This window comes from Episyrphus balteatus, chromosome 4, assembly GCF_945859705.1.
Source record: "Episyrphus balteatus chromosome 4, idEpiBalt1.1, whole genome shotgun sequence".
NCBI lineage: Eukaryota > Metazoa > Arthropoda > Insecta > Diptera > Syrphidae > Episyrphus > Episyrphus balteatus.
The window spans coordinates 5,023,779-5,043,842 of NC_079137.1; the positions used below are offsets into that span (position 1 = coordinate 5,023,779).

Here is a 20,064-nt window from a genome sequence, read left to right on the forward strand (position 1 = left end):
TGGGGCATTTCAAATGCCCCACGTGGGGCATGACCCATAAGGGTCATTTCAAATGTCATGGGGCATGACCCACATAGGGCAGAACGAATTTTTTGCAAATACAAAATTTTCTGCATCGAGAAAAAAAAATCAACACAAGATGTGTGTCTTAAATATTTTTTTTTTTTTTAATTCGTCGAATTTCTTACATTTTTAGCTATTTGACAATACATTAGATATTTAAGAGTTTAAACTATAATATTGAACATTTTGTCGAATATTTAAAATAATATTTAAGGCACACATTTTGCGTTTATTTTTTTTTTAATGCAGAAAATTTTGAGTTTGCAATAATTTCTTTCTTAATGGCAAAATTGGTTTTATTTGCAATAAAAATTTCATTTTCAATGCAAATATTTTTCATTTGCAATAACATTTTTTTAATGCAACAATTTTTTTTTGCTTGCAATGGAAAATAAATGAATTAAAAAAAAAAAAGAAACAAAATCAAAGCGGTTAAAAATTGTAAACGTTTGGGCTTCTAGAAAATCAAATCTATTAACCTCATCATTTAATTGATTTTTATGGAAATGCAAGTAATTAACATATTTTAGTAACTCAATTCAATTAACACATATTCTTCTGCACTTTTCGAAATTATATATTTTTCTGTTAGATTCAAATTAAAATAATAACCAATAATTGGCTTCAAAAGCTATTAACATGCATCAGAGCCGTTTTACGTATGTTCGAGCAAATGCCTTCTACCATGTTTCAATTATTTGGGTAAAAGTTGTTAAGAAGCGTCTAAACGAAATCAATTATCTTACTTGCTTTTAATCGTTTTGACTTGAGAAGAGAAGATAAAAATTGATATTACCACACTTCATCACAAAATACAAAATACAAAATGCTCAACCACCATTAAATTAATATGCATTCAAAACTCATTAAACTCAACAATGTGCACCAAAATGTGAAATATTTCAAACCAACACACAAACACAGACACAGTTAAAGTTTAGACAATCTTATGGAATGCTATAACTTCCATCCAACCACTGTCGACTACATGGACAAGTGAAATTCCACTCTTAATCCGACTAATTATGTTTTGATTGGAAAATATGTCTGCAAGCATATTTTTATATATTGGAACAGCATCACCTTAGCTCAGCTATATAACATCCTGTTTCAAGACCAAGAGTACGCCATCAATGAACGTTAGATGGCCAAGAGACCAAACACGAGACCACAGAAATGATAGAAAGTGCATTCGGGTTAGTTGAGTGTGAAAAAAAAAAATAACCATTTAATGGCTGAAAGTGTTAATGGAATTCGGTTTGGGCAGAAAAATATTCAATGGTTGGTTGATTCAACACATTGCAATAACTTCACCCAGGTAACACTTGGGAGCGAATAGCAGCGATGGTATGAATAGGATCATTCAATTACAATAATATGATGTCCACTTGATATCCCACCACCTTGCAACAGTAAAAATTCGGCTTAAAATAAGTGGAATTCACTGAAATTCTGTTAAATTTAGGATTTCCACTTAAAATAAGTGGAATCCGCTTAAATTCTGTTTAATTTAGGGTATCCGCTTAAAATAAGTGGAATCCGCTTAAAATCTGTTAAATTTAGGATTTCCGCTTAAAATAAGTGGAATTCGCTTAATTTCTATTAAATTTAGGATTTCCATTTAAAGTAAGTGGTGTCCACATGAATTCTCTTAAATTTAAGGTGAACTTTTTCATTTTAATGTGAATTTTTATCAAATCTACTAAAATTAAAAAAATTATCGTCAGAATTCAGCTTTAGATACATAGATTGATGGTAGAGTGTCTCAACAGTTGTAAAATCGATCCACAATGGGTTTAAATTTTTTTTTATTGAAACGTTTCACACATAAAAATAAGATGATTTCCGCTTAAATTAAGTGGATTTACTTTAAATTTGCACATTCAAGAAATTAAGAAGATTTGTCAACTTAATTTAAGCCGAAATCTCTTTGCCAAAAAAATATGCAGAAATCCGCTTAATTTAATACTGAATCAGATTGTTTTTAGGTGGTATTTTTTCTCCGTGTAAATAAAGCACGTAATTTGTGTCTGGATGATCATATTCATGAATATTTCTGCAAGAAATAGGTAACTTCTCCCAAACATACAAGATCTATGCTATTTTCAACATTGTTATGTAAGAGAAATCCGGCTCGAAGGACCAAAATGTATAATTTTCCTTTAAACACTTAAAACAAAAAGATTATATTTAAAATGATTCACAGAGTGCAAATATTCGAAGAATTGATGATAACTTTAAACGGGTTTTAAATTAATTTATTTTACATTCGTGTAGTGCAGCTTATTTGCGAATATCTGTATTTAATAGTACGAAAACATCGTTTTTCTGAAAACAACAAGTATTAAAAATGCTTTAACTACTGAATTATATTCTGTGTTATTTTACTTGAAAGTCTTTTAACATTGTTCCTTGAAGGAAAAAAATCACAATAAAAAAAATCTTCGATTTAAACAAAATTCAGTTCATTGTCGTGACGATGATGATGATGGTTTTCTTTCCTAATTTTTTTTTTTTTATTTCTTTATCACACTGAAAAGGTGGCATATATTTCACGAAAGGTCCACTCTCTAGGTCATAGTCACACTTTGGTCATCTGATTCAATTTTCTTTCAGATTTCAATGGATGAGGCAAGTAAATGTATATTCCTCTTGGGTGCTTTGCTTGCGCCATATGCAAGTAGAACGATGGAAAGCAAAGATGAAAAATAGAGTCAATCATGACAGATTGGAAAATTGTTAACCGATGGCATACAATTATTTAGGACGATGTGAAAATGTCAATGCGATCGTAGTTTATCCAATTAATTGATTAACAAATTTAAATAATGAAAACGCGGAATAAAATAATCTATCGGCAAATATTTGAAGTCACTACTAATACTAGAAGAAATTTGGGATCGAAAAGTCATTGTTATAAAATGAAGGACTGTATTAGACGAACATTTTTATAGACTTTAAGTCTGTTATGAATTTTATTACATGCACAATAGGGTGGGTCAAAAAAAATCGAAATTCTTTTTTTTGATTTGGTACTCCGAAAAATCGATTGCTAGACACCTCTAGAATATACACACCAAATATGAGCTCTTTATATTAATGGGAAGGTCCTCCGCTTTGCAATTTTCCATTTTTACAGCTTCTACTAAACAAAAATAATTTTTTTATTAATTGACTTTTTACCAAATTTCTTTTCATATTCTTGTAGGAAATTGAACGCTCTACAAAAAAGGCCTTGGACACTTTTTTCGTTTATCTAACCGTTAAATAGATATTTGAGGTCCAAAAATCGAGAAAATTTTTAAAAATTCGTTTTTTGTTCTTAATTTTGTAACAAATTGAAAAATTATAATAATCAAACGCGCAAAACATATTCTTGTTGGAAATTGATTGCTCCACAAAAATGGTCTTATTAACTTTTTTCATTAATCTAACCATTCTAAAGATATTCGAGGTCAAAGTTAAAAAAAAATATAAAAACATTTTATATTTTTAAAAAATTTCCAATTCACTGAAACTTCATTATTTTCAAATTAGCAAGATATATTCTTGTAGGGGCTTAAACGTTCTACAAAAAATTCCTTAGAATCAAATTGATTGCTATAACAGTTTAGAAGATATTAGTATAATACAAAAAAAAAAGAATTTCGATTTTTTTGACCCACCCTAATGCACAAGGAATCAATTAGGCCAAGTTTAACTGCAAAAAAAAGATTGCTTCCGAAGATCAGAATCAGAAAATCAATTAGGCCAAGTTTAACTGCAAAAAAAAGATTGTTCAAAGCAAAGAATCCGATCAAATTTGCTTCCGAAAATCAGAAAAATATATATTTAGATGCAAATACCTCAGCAACCCGATCTCAAAGAAACTTTTGGAATTCACTTGTGAAAAGAGCATGAAGAGACCTTTCTTTTGATACCTCACTCGATGGAATTGGAAGACATTTTTGAAAATGGAATTTTTTTTTTGGCAACCTTGATTTTTTTCTAAAAAATCTGAAAAAAATAAATTTGTAATTTTTTACCAAAATGCATAGGCCTTTTCCCTGTGAACTCATATCTGTAAACTAAAACTTGTTTCGAGATTTTGGTCAAAAGATATCGTCTTCGGAAAAGAAAGAAAAAAATATGTTTGGTTGAAAATATCTCAGGAATCAAACTTCCAAGAAATTTTTAGTTTTCAGTTAATAATAAAGCTTAAAGAGATCTTTTTTTTGATGTATCACTCGATTGATTTGGAGGAAATTTTGGAAAATGCATTTTTTTCTGCTTTTTTGTTCGAAAATTCAAAAAAAAAACAAAAAAACAAAAAAAAACTTATTTCGAGACTTTGATATGAACTTTATCTGCTTCCGATACTTCTTTCCTTTTTCCCTGCAAAATTACCGCCAAATTACGTCCCAAAATTATAAATAAGCTATTAATAGGGGCATCATCTTCAAACCACTGACCAATTATCCCGAAACCATAAATTAAATTTTAAACTTTCCACGCCTGGGATAACCCACCCTGGAGCGGCAAAAAGAAATTAGTCCAACTGAGTTCATAAGTTTAATTATGATTTTGATCTCAGCTAAAAATATAAACAATTTGTAATAGAAAACCCGAAGCTCCACAGAAGCATCTCACTTCATTGTTGTGTAAATTTAATTCTATTTTTTCTCTTTTGTAGTTAATTTATGGCTTCCAGGAGTGTTTCCGATGATATAGCCTAAAGGTATTTTAACCATTTTTAACTGAATGAGTCGTCAAAACAATCTTTTTTAATGTTCGTGTGTCGATTCAGTGCTTAGCCAAGTGTTAACAAATCCGATGAAAGCTTCAATTGCTATTAAAAGAATCTTGTCTTTTATAGAAAAAAGTTGTAAGACACGTGTATATAAGAACTATTGAATGGAAATGAAACCCTCAAGGCTTTTTTGGTAGTTGTTTTGTTTATTGTCTTGAGATTGTACTTATTCAATTATATTGATAGTTTCGTCAAGTTGAATAAGTAGACCGACAATTTTCTATTTTTTAGCTTTTTTTTTGACAGTGGAGACTTTTTCCAAATTTCAATAAAAAATCTAAAATATTTCTACAAACAACGTTTTGTTCTATTTTTTAGCTTTTTTTTTGACAGTGGAGACTTTTTCCAAATTTCAATAAAAAATCTAAAATATTTCTACAAACAACTGTCAATTTGAAAAACCTTTTACGTTTTTATAACGTAGCCAGCTGTCAAAACAAAACGTATAATATAAATATCGTGTTCCCTTTATCTGGTACATTCATTATCACAGCGCTGCATGCCAAAGAATATACAACATATTCGTTTGGTAGATCGATTCAATCTTTTTGTGGTCTCCGCAAATGAAGATTGTCACGCAATCCTGGCGAAAATGATGTGAGAACCATTAGCGCCAGAAAGACCGGTCCAAAGTTGATTTGGTTTGGTTAGTTAGTACGTCGAGTTCTATCAGTTCGTGCTTGTTGTGTTTATGCAGAAGATGGAACTCTCCAAAATGATTGGGCACTCGCTAAGTAAATTTTAATGACTGCACTGCCTCCCCCCTCTGTTGTTTTTTTTACTGATGATGCGCGCGAGCGTTCGTTCATCATCATGCTGTGAGACTTGAATGTGGAGTCACTTCATAAATAAACTCATTCATGATAATGTTGTTGTTTTTTGTTGTTGTTGTTGTTTTTTGTAATATTTATAAGAACCAGATTTAAATTTAATGAAATGACTGAGCACCAGGAGAATATATAGTCTTGAAGTTTTCTGCTGCTGCTGGATGGTTAATTCTATAACGTGTTTATTATGATGCTACGATGCGTGGAGGCTTTTTCTTTATTTATAGAGCTGGAATATAGGGACCGGACTGATCTTGACCAGGTTTTTGTTTTTTTTTCTTATATCGATGGCATGATGTCTGTGGAAATTTCATAAATGCTAATGCAGTTAAAGTCAGCCAAAAGGTGATTGCTTATTAATGGAGACTTGGTATAATTTGCATTGAAGAAGCTAGCTTACCTACATATATAAGTTGATTTGTTGAATTCCAGAAGCATTAGACAGGGATGGATTGGAGAGGAATAAGTCGATTGGGTAAATAATGTGCTCAGTTTTGAGAATCACCAGCTATTTTATTCTTTCGATGAAAAGATTATTTTTCTTGACGCCCAATGAAAAATTTCTCTCAAAATAATAACCTTAGTGGTTTTTGTCTATTAACATAACGATTTGTTATATGTTAATATAACAAATCGTTAATATGTTAATAATGTCTAAAAGAAATTGGATTCAATAAAAAAAAAAAAATAAGTGATGAAGTTATTTTTTTTTTTTTTTTTTAAATGTCTGTGGTGAACAGATGACAATTGTAAGTTTTTTTTTTCCCGCAAAAACAATAGGATGCACATTGTTTTGCGAGGAAAAAAAATCGTGGTGAATATATTTTTTTTTTTCGATTTTAGTTTACAGCTGTGGTGAGTTAAATTTTTTTTACGGAAAAAATTAAAAAAAAAATCTCTCGCATAAGATATGCATTGTTTTTTTTTAGAAGAACTATATACTAACCTAACTTTAAGAACAAAATGTTACGCATACACCACAGTGACCCATTCACTGACTGAGGAAACTAAAATTGAATTTCAACGAAATTTGATTTTTGGATTAAAAAAAAAAGTTTTTTTTTTTGAAAAATCAAACTTTCGAAAACGTGACATTGATTTTTTCTGGAACTTTGGTTTTAGGTGTTGATAAATAATAGCTACAAAATGACATACCAATTTTATTTAAACATTTTTTTTTTTTTCAAAATATTATTTATAAAAATTTAATTTTTTAAAAAACTGCTCTAATGATTTTAAAAATATTTTTTATAAAATTGCAAAAATTGAACTGCATACTTATTTTGGAGTTCAATTTGACTGTACATGTTGTTATTTTAGTTTGAAAAACGAATTTTGAGTGTTTTTTAATTTGTTTTTTCATATGAATTTGGCAAATTTCTATATGAAAAGTCTTAAAAATTGTAGTGGTTTTTTATGACTTCCCAGTAGTTTGGTATATTTTTGGAGATCATATAATATTTCAGTGAAAATTTACGTAAACGGTTCGTTTTGTTTAATTTTCATAGGAAAGTTGAAAACAAGTGTGATATTTTTGAAAATAAATCAGAACGGGTTGGGGTCAAAATTCTGCATTCAAAATTTTGCTTTTCAAAATTCTGTTTTTCAAAATTCTGCTTTTCAAAATTCTGCTTTTCATAATTCTGTTTTACAAAATTCTGAAAAAAAAATTAAAAAAGGGTTTGGAAAATGTTAAAAAGCACGCGCAAAATTTGCTGCTTTTTTCAGATAACTTACTTACGAGTAGGTAGGTACTATGTTTTGTTATAGGTATTAATTTATTTTTTGATAAATCAATAAATTTAAAAATATTGAGAAAAGGTCTTTAATGATAAATATCTTCGAAAAATGATAATTGAAAATTTTTTAACTGATCAAATAAAAATTAATATTCAAAAACTGAATAAGCAAAGGAATATTCTTCATCGTTTCTAATTAGTTTTCAACGGTATATTGTAGATGTGAGTTATAAAAAAGTCAGTCTTCTAGGCAGTAAGGAAAGTACCAAACTTAATATGCATTAATGAGGTGTATTTTTGTTAAGTAAACGCGTATGCTTTGAAAAAAAAAAAACAGAATTAGCAGAATTTTTTTCTTAAAAAAAATGCTGGCAGAATTTTTAAAAGCAGAATTTTAAAAAGCAGAATTTTGAAAGACAGAATATAATAAAAGCAGAATTTTGAAAAACAGAATTTTCTTGAAAAAAGCAGAATTTTGAAAACCAGAATTTTGAAGCCAGAATTTTGACCCGCTCCCAATCAGAACAAGTCATAAAAAAGAAACCATCTTGTACCAATACATTTTTTACCAATACCAAAATGTTAAAGCCAAATGTGATATCTCTTAGTGAGAAAACGAATGAAAATTAAAGCGAATCGTTATTTTCGAGCTCTAGGTATCGAATGACCGATCATTCTTTAGATAAATATGTTACGTATACGCCACAGCGACCCATTCATTTACTTGATTAAGCCAGTCAAATTAGTTTAACAACAAATTGTGAAAATTACATTTCTTTTGATTTTACTGTTTCTTGAAGTCTATTAAATAAAATATATCGCACATGTAGTACAAAAGTGTCACAACTCAAAAATCTTCATTGTTTAATAGAGGCGATAAACTTACCGAGAATAGAATGAGTATATTTATTAATTAGTTAATTTTTAGAAGAGGAAATATACTTTTAACCAAATTCAGACAACCAGCATCATTTGAATTATCTTAAACCTTGGAAATTCACGTTTTTAGAGTTGTGACAATTTTGGTGATCTTTGTACACAAAAAATAATGTATTATTTTGAGTTTAGCCACTTTAGACAATTTTTTTTTGAGTTGTGACAGTTATGTTGTACTTGATTCTAAATAATTATCAAGTTTTTTCACCGCTTTCATATTTTGTTAAGAAAAAATTATTGAATATTATTTCAATACAATGTCGTTTATTCATCACACCTCTTTTGGAGCCTTTCCTTATCTTAAACTGAAAACTTTAACTTTATTTGGAATATGAAATTATTCAGAAATTCTCTTTGGTAGCACCGTTTATCTTGAGGTACTCATGGATCTCATTATAAACACCGTCGTAAAAAAAACATAGGTTTAGTAAAACTATAAGACCGAAGCACAAAATCACATTATATAAGAGATTTCGGTGAGATGAATCACAACAGGGATTTGAGATACTCACGTTAGGAAACCAACATTTTTTTTGAGACTAGCTTAATAACCTATAAGCCGTTGAAATATTTTATTCACCTTACTCATGTCAAAATATTGTTTAGAACACAACGAAGGAAAAATTTTAATTTTGGATTTTTAGGCGAATTGCTAAAAAATTTCAGACTTTTTTGAAGTCAGCATGTTTTCGTCTAAAGTGTCATAACTCGAAAAACATCAAAAAATGTATGAAAATAGGATTTGTTTTGAGTTGAAGTGTTTGTAAAATATCTGCCCTAGCTAGCTTAAGGTTTGATAAAAAATTGGAAGCATTTGGGATTTAATTGATTAAAAAGCAATATTTTTAAATCAACAACAAAACTGTATTAACTCTAAATTACAACTTTTCATTTATCTAAAGTGTTGTAACTTAAAATAATACAAAGGGGATACGGTAACCTCAATCAACTAAAATGTCACAATTAAAAATGAAAAAAATGCTTTGCCCCAGAAAATTCAGCAAAAGTGTTTCAATTCAAAATGCAACACTCGATTTTCTTGAAAATGGTACAACTAAAATGACACAATTCAAATTAAGACACTTTTAATACTTATTATGAAACAACTTTTTCCAACAAGAATCACGTCACAACTAAAAATATGTCATTTTTGTCAAAGGACTTTTTATTTCAAATGAAACATCTAAAACGACATTTTACCTTCTGGAATAAAAACTATTCAAATTATATCAATGGCAACTAGATAGATTTGTCCGGGAAAATTTCAAATATTTTTTTTTTGTCAAAAACTAAAAAAATGTGTTTTTTGAGTTGTGACACTTTTGTACTACATGTGCGATATATAATAAAAAATGTCGACAACTTTTGTTCAAACCTGGAAAATATTGAGAAAAATGTAAAAATAGAATTTTTTGGTTTTTTTTTTTATTTTTCTTTTACAAAAATGGTTGGATTTTAACAAAACTTGTTTTAAAATTACTTTGTTATGTTTTTTACCTATTTTAAAGTTTTTTTTTAAGTAAAATAATAATTTTTGGATTTTTGACGAATTTAATTTGATTTTTTCAATAAAAAAAATTTTTGATTTTTGAAAAGTTTGGAAGTTTGTTAGATTAAAATATTTTATTTAAGATTTTGTAGAAAAACTTTGCTCTTGTTTTAGAAAATATTGAGAAAAATTGAAAAAAAAAACGCTTTTTAAGATCAATTTTTCTGTAAATGACAGAAAATATTGGGGAATGGCGAAAAATATTTTTCCATAGAAACCAAAATATTCTTTTCTAATGGTCTTTGTTCTTTTTTATTTGAATCTAGTATTAGAATGGCTTTAACGTGCAAAGTTTTTGAGATATCAAATTTTGAACTTTCAAAAACACAATTTTTGTGATGATTTTCGTTTTAAATTAAGCTGAAATCCACATAATTTAGGGTGATAATAACAGGATTTTCATGTTAATTTAAGTAGATTTTCGCTTTATTTAAGACGGAGGTCATCTTGGTAGAAAAACATGCAGAAATTCTCTGGTCTTTTTCTCCGTGTGGGGATGAAGCACCGCACCGCCCGGTTTTAAGGTTCCTCATTTTTCTTCTACCATCTGAGATCAATCCAGCCCTGACAACAGGTGTTGTAGGCAAAACAAAAAAGAAGGAGTAGTTTCTCTAACCATCGATTTATAGTCTTTTTTCTAGAGCAAATTCAAGATTACAAGATTTTTTATTTTTGTGTCTAAATGAATCCATTAATATGGCAACTTTTATTACCTTTTTGAACTAGTAGGTATATGCATCAGGTTTAAGAGTTTGTGAAGTATAATTCAGGCTTTATCAATCGTAGAGGACTCGATTTAGATACTGGGAATTGACTTGAAATCAGAAATATTATTCAGATGTAAAGGAGCGCTTTGGGAATGCGTATTTGGATCAACCGGATGTGGGATGATGGTGGATTATTTTGTGTACCAGTAGGAGGATTTTGGACTGGTTTTTCTTCTTTAATTGTATATACCCATTAAACAAATCTTTATTCTTGAAGTTGTGTGTACCTCCACATTTCAATTAGTTACATTTTTCTGTGAGGTATCTTAAGAGCCCTAACCGCCTTTTATGGCTTTTACAAGTATTACTTTTTCTTATATAGGAACTATTCAACTTCAATTAAGTGATTGACAGTTAATTCCACTAATCAAATCATAGGACATTACACTGTCATCACGCATGCGCAATCCTCGGCTTCAATCTCTTATGGAATCAGGAAATTCCGTTCCAAAGGCTGCAGCAATGTGCTTTTGTACGCGTTACACGATGCCTTCGAAGCGTAGAAAGTGGAAAAAAAATTCCCAACGAAATTGTCAATTTTTCTATGCATCGCCAACGAACCGCTCGAAAGGAAGAAGAAGAAGACGACAAAGGGGTTGTTGATGATTGAACTAAAAAAAAAAAGACAAAAAAATACCGGAATTGTTTGAAATGACAACAAGTTTGTGTGTTTTTTTTTTTGCAAGTCTTTGCCGTCGCCGTTCGCAATCGCCGCGCCGCCGCCGTCTACCACCGCCGCGCCGTGGATGGTGCCCTTAATTACGTTTCGAACAAGTTGTTGAAAGTAGGTACAATTATCAACGATGCAACGGTGCTGCGACGTTGGTATGCAATTTGTGCGACGACCGACAACGAGTTATATGGCAAGGGATGTTGCAACTTGACAAAAAAAAACAAAAAAAAAGTTAAAAGCACCACCGATTGCAAAGCAATTCTGTGATGGGAGATTGCTCAAGAAAAGACTGAACTAACCACACACACAAAAAAAAAGTATGTGGAGGTGCATGATGACAACTGCACTGTGCGCTGTGCACTGCCTTGTTTGTGGTTAATGGATGACAACTTTGCCAGTGAATTGAATTGGGAATGTCATGATGACAGAGAGTAATTTTACTTTGAGCTGAAGTTTACTTTTTTCGTTTCGTTTCGTTTCTTTTTTTTTTTTTGAAGATAATTTCAATTGAAATGCTGTATTCTGTAATGACATTTTATAGGAAGTTGTAGTTGTGCAATGATTTAAACGATCCTTCAATCTGGATACTCGTAACTACAAACACTTAAAAATGTCAGTCACTGGTGCAGATGGAACGTTTTTTTTTCTGTCTTTCTACAGTATTATTATTGTTTAAAACGTCAAATGAAAAAAGTAACCGATTTTTTTACTTATGATAATGGACTTACATATGTTTTCTAATAGTATCTGACCAGGTTATAATTTTTCATCTATCAAATTCTTAACAGCAAAAAACAAAAATATTCAATCAAAGCGGTCTTGATGTTTTAACTTTTTCTGGCGTGAAAAAATACCCAACACACATGAAAATTGAAGCGCAAATAAAAAATTAAATGCACGACTGGATCGCACGTCGTTTTGGTTAGATATCAGAAAAAAAAAAATAATATTTTTTTTTTATTTTGCCCAATTCAAAATCATTTAGAATGATGAGAAATAAATGTCTGTAAAGATGATGTAAAATCGTTCAAGACATCAACGAAATAAACGAAAATAACTAAAATATCGGTTTTCGAAAAAACAACAACGCCAAGAAAAACTAAGTTTTGTTAGAATAGAAATTTTTATTTATAAAAATCGATAAAACCGTTTTCGAGAAAAATGCAATAACTCGAAAAATTTTGATGGGAAGTACAAGTTCTAAGTTAGATATACAAAAAAACAACCTTGGATATTACTAAAAAAAATGTCTGTACCAAAACCACTTTTTTAGACTTCTTCATCATTGTAATGTTAGTTTTGAACTTGCGATATAGGTACTACATATCAAGTTATGCATTCGTACAAAAAAAAAAAAAGTTGAGATAACATTTTTCCATGACATTACGATGGTAGACAATGCCAAAAAAGTGGGTCCCGGAAGTCCGTCTGTCTGTCTGTCTGTATAAGGAGCTACAGCCTAAACGGATGGACCGATTAATGTCAAACTTGGTATGTAGCGTTATTTGGCGACTCTCCAGAGGAGTTTTTGGAATAATTTTTTTGGACCAAAAATAACGGTACTTGTCATATACCTACCGATTTAAGTAAAATTGAAATATCTCGAAAACAGCTACAAGGATTTTGTTTAAAAAATTCAAATGTTAGTTTTAAGCTAAGGTCTATCTTTCAATGAAAAAATTTTTGTTTGAAAATCATTATTAACCGTACCTGCCATAGAACGGTTTTTTTTTTCAAATCCGATTATCTCTGAAACTGCTTATTCGATTTCAACGAAACTGTGAAGAAGCATTTATAGAATTTAAATATAAACCAAAAATAAAATTTCCAAAAAAATAATTTTTGGATTTTTAAATTTTTTTATTTATATTTTAAATTTTTTTTTGAAAAATCAAATTTTCGAAAACCGGACATTGAATTTTTTTGAAATTTTGTTTTTAGATGTTGATTAGTGATTTCTACAAAATGGCATACCAATTTTATTTTAAAACTTTTTTTCCAAAAAATTATTTATAAAAAATTAGTTTTTTTAAAAACGGCTCTAACGATTTAAAAATTTTTTTTTTTCTAAAAATGCATGTTAATATATCAATCAAAACTGCATACTTGTTTTTATTTTTTTTTTAAAGCGAATTTTATTTTTTTTTTTTCCAAATTTCTATATAAAAAGTCTTAAAAATTGAAGCAACTTTAACTCTAAGAACAAGTTCGTGCGACCCAGTCGTGCATTTTATTTGACACGAAACCGATACTTGCCGTACAGAGCAAGAGTAATAACACTTAAATTTATAGAAAATTCATACGAATTCCCGTAAATTTTAGTGTTTTTTTTTTTTTAATATTAAATGGCATAGCAATCTGTTTTTATACAAAAAAATTAACTATTTTTTAAATAAACAGCTTTAACGGTTATTAAAAAAAATTCCTAAAAAATCTTTATTATACGAGAAATTCAATGGCATAGATACTTCATTTAAAAGTGAAAATAATTAAATGTTTTTGTAATTTTAAACCAATTTTAACATTATTTTTTATGTTGTTATTATTTTTTTATTTCTTAAAAATTTGTTTATCAATTTTTAAAAAGTCCAAATATTCCAAAAAAAAAAAACTTTAAACATACATAAGAGCTGGAACTTGCGAGCCAGTAGTGCAATTTATTTGTATGGTTAGCATACCATTTTTTTTTTATTTTGAATGAAAAAATAAAACGATTTTTAAAAATTCTATATTGTACAGGAAATAAAAATAAATCAGAAGCCGTCTTACGACAGGCACAAGATCTAGAAGAAAATACTAGAAAATTAAAAATTGACCGGCCTGTGTGACTATCACATTACATATATTTTCAAACTGAAGAAGTTAAACAATACTTTTTTTTTTTTAATCGTCAAGCAATTTAAAACGTTTTGTTATATTCTGAAGGCTATTAATTGTGCTCAATTTTCAAAATTATTCTTGTTATTTGTTTGCCAATAGTAACTGCACAAATGACGTCAATTTAATATTTCATTTAAGTGTTGAGAAATCGTTTTTAAACAATTCATCGACTTGGGTCACTGTGGCGTATGCGTAACATTACACTGTGTAACAAAAAAAAAAAAATATACTTTTCTTGGGACCTAATAAGTTTAAGAGGGTTAATAGAACATAGTAAAACTGCATATTTTCGTTTTTTTTTTCAATATCTGGATTAAGGGGCAAATTTTTTTTTTGATTATTAGAAGAATTCTTTCTTCGTCAAATCCTAACCAATTTTAGTTTTTTTTAAGCTGTTTGGATACAAAACATAACATAGAGTACATAAGATAAAGAGTTTCAAAAAAAATAAGTCATAAAGCGCAATTAATTTCAACTGTATAAATTCTTCAATCCAATAACCACCTCAAAAAAAACAAAAAAGTTGTTAAATATGTTAACAAGACTGGAGCAAAAACATAACAACTTATACACACTTTCCCTATCACACGTTATCATTCATCACCTGTTGATAATTGGACTCTGATGTGGAGCAGTTGCAGCAACTTATAAGCAAGTTGCACCACAAACACACACAAACAATCTCATGCCATACGATCGTTCTTCGTTAGATTAATCTGTTCGATAACCACATGCGCGAATGCGCTATGGCATAACCGATACTGAACCAACGAGCTTTTTAACAAAAAAAAAAATTTAAAAAAAAAAAGAAATTCTGTACACAGCGATTAATCGGCGACAGCTTGATTTCGTTCGTGTTGCATATCGGTGGCACTCTTGTTTGTTATTTTTTTTTTTTTGTCGATGCATTCCATTAGAGTTGTTGTTGTTTTTCGATGAAAATGACGGCGAGAGTTGCACACATGCACTTTAGTCAATCAATTACTAATTTAAACTGCCAAAACAATTTTACATAAACAATAATTATTATTTAATTGCAACAAGTTTGACTTTCGCTTTTGATTAGGTGCAATTGGAAGTATAAAGTAGACATTGAGTCAAGATATGAGAGTAGGAAACTAAAAATCAAAACTTGTTCTGAAAAAAAAACAGAATTATTTTTTTACTTCAAAAATAAATATTATCCAAAGCCCAGAAAAAAACTTCAACCAATTTTTAATTGCCTTCAAATGCAAGTCAAAATTCTTTAATTTTTTTTTTTTTTTTGGAAAATTAGCAAAGCAAAAATATAAAACCTTTTCTCGTTTTGTTCCTTAATTGGCAGATGGCCTCAATAAACGCACAACAAAAACACATTCATAAACGAGTAGGTTGTCTTTCACTCCCTATACAATCCCATTTACAAAAAAAAATTCTTCAACTGGTTAAAGCATGACTTCTTCCGGCATTAAGGTGAGCCCTTTTTGGCATATGCCCTTCACTTTTTGATTCCCTTTTACACTTCTTTTTGTCAGATTTAAATGCAAGCAAAATCTTTTTACTAAGAACACGAAACCACAATCATGGTCATCATTTCATAAAAAAAAAAAAACAAAAAAAAAAAAAAAAAAAAAACGAAAAGTAAAAAAAAAATAAAATTTCAACTTATCACTTGACAGTTAATTGGGAACTTTAGTTTGGCCATATACATACCTAAATTCTTAAGAATATTTTTTTCTGAAAAACCCCACATGACAGGCAATGAACGACATTGCACCCAATTTTTTTTTTTTTTTTTTTTTGAATGATTTCAGAAAAATCAACGGCTCAAATAAATTTGTCTGACGTACGAACATCCCGAAAACGAAAAACACATCACATTTTGTTTTAACCTTGATCCAATGGCGTAAATAATGTACAGGGTGTTTCGAGTCAATGAATTTAACTTGCAGTTTTTTTTATGGTTTTACTTGGCACATAATTTCAAATGTTTTGTAATTAAAAAAATAAGGTTATTTGAAACAACTAACTTATTTCTGGAATTTTAGGAACGCCTTTGCTTTTTTATACAGAAAATATTAGTTGCTTGTTGCTTGAACAAAAATCAAGGTTTTAGACAATGTTACACAAAATAGTAGCTTAGTTAATTCTTAAAATCTCGAGCTGCTGGAAAGCCTGTTTTTTTTTCTCAAAAACGACTATAACGATTCTGATAAAGAAAGTACATGGCAAATGAATCGTTTATTTCAGAAACGACATAAGTCCATGAGCATAAACTTTTCAGGAGCAACAAAAAACTGTTTTTTACTTAAAATATCACAACACTTCAAATTTTGAGTATGCTGAGTTATAATCTAGCCTAAGATGCATTTAAGATATAAACTTTTTTTTAGGTCTAAGCGGGTTTTTAAGCCTTTAAAGTCGCTGGATTTATGTCGTTTCTGATCAAAACGAAATTTTTTGGTAAAACTTATGTTTTTATTTAGCTATAGCTTTCGAACCCTGATTTCGATTGTAATAAATAAAATAGCAGTAGGTAGAAATAATTTAAATAATTTTTATTATTTTTGTTATTTTTTTCTTCGTTAGAGTAAATCTTTACCTTTTTTAAATGTATAACAAGGGCGTGCGTGTCAAGATAGCTGCCAAATAAATTTAAAACTGGTAAAAAGTCATGTATTTAACAGTAAAAAATGTTGCCACCGCGTGAAATCTTTCCATAAATTTTGAACCCTTTAATTTCAGTTTTCTTATTTTAAGGGGGTCAGACATACCTAACATTATTTGAAAACGGACCTTTTAGAGTAAAAAAAAAACTCCAATTAATTTTTTTATAGAAAACTAAATTAATGAGTTTTGTGTTCTTCCCCATATTTCTCTTATTCAAAACTCAAATATTTCAAAATTCAGTAAAATTTTGCAAGTTCAGTATCAAAATACTATTTCTAAAACCTTTTTTGTACAGTAATTTAAAGCATTGTACATAATTTTGGTCATAAACATTTTTTTTTTTTAGTAATACAGGCTACTGTAGAAACACCCTGCACTGCACAAGCACATACGAAGTATCTACCTTTTTGGGTTAAGTGGAATTTATTTCCTGGATTTTGTAAACGCATTTCTTTTTATTTTTGTTTTTTTTTTTTATTTTGTGTGAATTTCCTTTTAGCGGCACATTTATCTCAATCGAGTTTGGGTGTGCAGTGATAATTGGATGATTGAAATTGTTTGTTAAGACAGATCTTACGGTTAAGAGTGATGGTAACTAATTAAAAAACCTTAAATTAGATGCACAAAGAAGTGCAGAGTTTGCCGTTTTTTTTTTTTTGAAAAATCTGATAATTCAACTGTAAATGTTCAATGAAAAATTAAATACCTGCATAATTTGTAAACCGTAAGCCGTAGGAAGGAATTGCAGATTGTAACGTCAATTCCTCATTAAATAGGTTTTTTTTTTTGATAATTAACTAATTATTTTAATTATTTAAACAACCATTAGCCAAATGTTTTACGTGTCTCTTCTAAAACCAATGTTTACATACCTGAAACAAAAAATAAAAATCGTGTTAACAATATACATTATATAAAATCAAAAGGTTAATAATAATTTTAAAATTTGAGGATAATAAAAAAAATGTAATGGATTTAGTAGTGGAGTAACTAAAGCTCAAAAATTGGCAATATTAGGGAACCCCGCCGAACAGCTTAGATTTTGATGATCTTTTTTTTCAAACGTCGGTAATTAAAAATACTTTAAAGTCTATAGATTAAAAGTTGCCGGTGTTGCCGTTTTGATTTTTTAAATTTAATTGAAGATTTTTGTGAACAAAAACAAATTTTTTTCAAAAATTTTTCTTAAATTTCATAAATTAATTAATGCCAAAAGATTGTCTAAGAAATTCAAGAAAAAAAAATATATGGGAGTGAGGGACAATCTTCCATAGTTCAAGAGATAGATGCAATTTTCTTATTAATTGACTTCAAACACAAAAAAAAATATTTGAGCACAACGGCAACACCTACAATATTCAAATATACATTTTTTAAAAGCTAGAAGCTTAGTCGTATGTGTAAAATTAAAACTAAGTCAATTGAATGAACGGCTTTTGAAAGAATGGTAATTGAACTCAGATTTTTGAAAAAAAAAAATTATTGAAAAAATTTTAACATGTCGTTTTTTAAACTTGGTCGTAATATAAAATGCATTTATTTTCAAATTGTTTTGGCCGCATTTATTATGATTTCAAATTATAAAAGGAAATGTCAATATGTATTACGGTTTATGAAAAAAATTAAAAAGTATTTCATTTTCGAAGAACTTTTTTTAATAAAAGTTTTGAAAAAAAATGTAACTTATTTTTTTTTTTAAAGTTCAACATCTAAACATAAAATTATTTTTTATTCATTTAATAACCCTTACTGTTGAAAGTTAAATAGCAAAAAATTAAAGTTCCTATTTACCACAATCTTTGAGAAAATTAATTATTTCAATGCAAAAATTCAGTTTTAATAAAAAAAAACCATTGAAATTGAAGTAATTTTTCATTTTTTTTTTTTCAAAAGTGTGATATATTTTACCTTTTTTGCTTCGAAATTCAACTGATAATATTTATGGCCAAAAATTTTTTTTAAATAAATTCATATTTTATTTGAAAAAGTTTGGAAAAAAGTCATTTTAAATTTTTCTAATAACATTTTTTTTTTAATTCTGAGTTTGAGGACCATTTTTTCAAAAAGTCTTGATTAAATTTAGTGGATTTAAATTTATGAGATAAGAATGAGCTTCTGGCTTTTTAAAAACGTATTTTAAAATATTGTAGGTGTTGCCGTTGTTTTAAAAATATTTTTTTTTGTGTTTGAAGTCAGAATGTAAGAAAATTGCATTTATCGCTTAAACGATGGAAGATTGTCCCTTACTGCCTTTTATATATTTTCCTTAAATTACCTAGAGAATCTTTTGCTATCATTTGTTTTATGAAATTTAAGCAAAAAAAATGGTTTTGTTAAAAAAAAATTTAATTTTAATTTAAAAAAAACAATACGGCAACACCGGCAATTTTTAATCTATAGACTTTAAAGTCTTTTTAATTACCTACATTTGAAAAAAAAATCGTCAAAATCAGAGCTGTTCGGCCGGGTTCCCTAATAATTTACTTTAGTTACTCCACTATAGGGGTAGTTAGAAAAACAAATGAAAAAGTATTTTAGAAATTGGTTTTTTTGTAAGTAATTAAACCCAGTTAGTTTTTGGTTTTCTAAAGAAAATCAAGAAGAACTAGTTGAAAAAATTAGAGAATACAAAAAAAAAACAATTTTTTGAGGTTTTTCAAGAGACTGTATTTCCTTTAAAAATGGTTGCACTGAAATTTTAGAAAGAGAGTTTTTAAAGATCAAACTTTTTTTAATGTTGAGAGCTTACAATGAAAAATTTTATCAAGCTACGTGTTCGGCTCAATTCTATCGAATACCGAAAACAAATTTTTTTTGGAAATTTTTCCGGTTTTACATGCATCAGATTACTTGTTTATTCAGATTAAATTTTCTTATTTTTTTTTAATTCGATAACATTATTTCGAAGCTGAGTTTAAAAAAAAAATGTATTTTTTGCAATAACTTGAAAAAAAACGGTTTTTTTTTGTGGATTTTTGGATAATCAGGTTCCAAGCTGGAAGTATTGAGAAAACCAATAATGTTGAATGTGTCTTTTAAGGCTTTATATGCACTAAAAAAATGTTGTGCAAATAAAAAAAATTTTCTGCATTAAAAACAAAATTCAACACGAAATGTGTGTGCATGTGCATTCAATATTTTATTTTTAATATTCATCGAATTTCTTACAATACACCCACCGAAAAAATTATA

At 28.6% G+C, this 20,064-nt stretch overlaps 1 protein-coding gene across 1 annotated transcript in view; it reads right to left on the minus strand.

The window, feature by feature from the left end:
- The window catches only part of LOC129919500 (serine proteinase stubble-like), a 33,264-nt gene extending 15,634 nt beyond the window's left edge, over positions 1-17,630 (minus strand). Inside the window, exon 1 of the mRNA XM_056000395.1 lies at positions 17,579-17,630. The gene's annotated coding sequence lies outside the window, so the exon portion shown is untranslated. The remainder of the gene's footprint in view (positions 1-17,578) is intronic.
- Positions 17,631-20,064: the final 2,434 nt, after the last annotated feature.